The following is a 2323-nucleotide window of genomic DNA, read 5'->3' on the forward strand; positions in this document are numbered from 1 at the left end:
CTCTTATAAAATTTCCAAATCAGTTGGAGTTACATTTACAATATAGGAACAGAAACAACATACAGATTTTCATCCAGATGTTACCAGTTTTAACCATTTGGTCATATAACTATAGCGAAAGAAAAGCTGTGTGCATGCAAGTTTGCTTGCAAACGTTGATACTGATACAGAAAACAGAATTCAAAAATTCAAATAAAATCTTGAGGAAAAGCAGGGGTTAAAAACAGAGGAGAAACTCTGTCCAGTAGTATGTGACAATTAGGCTGATCTTTCATCCCTCAGGATTTCCAGAAACAAGTACTATTTATATTTCTACCTACTGGATGATAAGAAGGAACAAGCAATTTTGTGTGCACAGGCACTGATGAAGCCCAGTTTCCAGTGTATTAGTCTTCTGGTTGACTGCTGGCCCAGTGGATGTCTTATCCTTAGGCAACAGAGGGGCCTCATAAAAAGGCTCACGTAGCTGGCATTGAGGCATGGGCTTGGACTACAACTTTTCCATTTGTCAAGGCACTTGCATTATGTTTTCTCTCTCCACTACTTGCTCAGCCCTTGTGCTTATGATACTTAAGGAACTAGAGTATCTCTGCATTTTTTCTCTTCTGTCAGCTTCTGGCTGGGATGAGCCAAAGGGTTCATAAGTTATTTGGAGGAGACAAGAAGAAAGTGTGGAAGCATTAAGCCTTGTTCCCGTAGAAACCTGTCTAAAAAGCATTTTCATCAGACCGCAGGAAGGGAGAGCTGGCTCACTGTTCCCAGAGCTCGGCCACGGGCAGGGGAATATGCAGGTGCTGTCTGATTTGCATCTTCATGTGCTCAATTCTGTGTGCTGTCAGCAGGGCAAAACTAGACACCAGGAATACTGCCCCTAGTTGCCTTCTTCTGGCTGCTGATCCTGGGTGAGGTGGGGACCCTATTTTGAAAAAGGACTGCATGCCTGCACCCAGGGAAGGAAGGTGTGTTTTCAGCACAGCCTCACGGAGAGCCAGGCAGTGGCCAAAGAGACCAGGATGCTACTGAGATAAGCATGCTTCCAACTGGATTCAGAGAGAGAGAAAGACTTTTCCTTAGGGCTCAGAGGGACTGCCTAGGACTAGCTGCAAACTAAGAGTCTCGCCACCCTCACAGTAAAGAATTTCTTCCCAACATCCAGCCTAAACCTACTCTCTTTCAGTCTGAAGCCGTTCCGTCTTGTCCTATCACTGCATGCCCTTGTAAAAAGTCCCTCTCCAACTCTCTTGTACGCCCCCTTTGGGTTCTTGAAGGCAGCAATGAGGTCACTCCAGGACCTTCTCTTCCTCAGGCTGAACAATCACAACTCTTTCAGCCTTTCTTTATAGGAGAGGTGTTCCATTCCTCTAATCATCTGCCCTGAAAGGTCATGGATGGCAAGGAAAATACTGGCTGACATCTTATCTGAAAGTTGATTTTTGCTACATACAACCTTATTTTGCATGTAAAACAAAGTCTCAGAGTTGGCACTCTTACTAGTTTTGAGATCCACCTTTTAGTTTGTACTGTTTTATGGTGAACCAGTGCTTTGCCATTGCAGGGTTTCACTCCACATGCCACTTAGCTATAGCATAAAGATGCACAGCAGCAGAGCACAGCTGCTTTGAGCTGGGAGAGGGAATGGTTTCACTGTGCCTCGGTAACAAGGACTCTGTTCTTAGCGTGCACATTCTGCATGGGTGCCCTGTGGTCATTATGCTCTGTCACTGGGAATCTGGGGACTTTTCTCACAGTCTATTGAGGTACACCAAGTGGAAGTTGGCCAGAATGAACAGGGTTTCTAACCATTTGGGCCAAACGGACATATTTCTTCATTGTGTCTTTTAGAAAATTATATTCCAGTGTCCAAGTTTTCATGTTGTACTAGGCAGCATGCAGTGGCATTATGGAGAAACTTTTTCCCTCTAGGTCTGTCCACATTATTTCTCCCTGCTAAGCACAGTATGCCCTAAAGCATCTCAACTTGTTCTGCACACTAAGGGTGTCCTTTGGACTCCTGATCACTGCATGAGCAGAGCAGAGCAAAAAGGATTATCTGTTGAAGATGCAGGTTGTCAGCTCAGTGGACAAGATTCTACTTAGGTCTGCTTGAAGAGTATTTTCTGAAAAATGTGTGTAGTGTCTTCCCTGAACCATTTAATAATGAGGAAAGAAAGGGAAACAAAGCCCAGACAAAATCTCCCAGAGGAACACCATATTTTGGGCTTTCTCCATTGCTTTTGCTGAGCATCCATTTCCATGTATTAATAAAACCTTCTGGGACCACATCCTGCTCAGTAAAGCTCCTTGTTTTGCCATCTTCAGCAGG

This window comes from Corvus brachyrhynchos, unplaced genomic scaffold (genome assembly GCF_000691975.1).
Source record: "Corvus brachyrhynchos isolate BGI_N302 unplaced genomic scaffold, ASM69197v1 scaffold116, whole genome shotgun sequence".
In the NCBI taxonomy this organism is placed as follows: Eukaryota; Metazoa; Chordata; class Aves; order Passeriformes; family Corvidae; genus Corvus; species Corvus brachyrhynchos.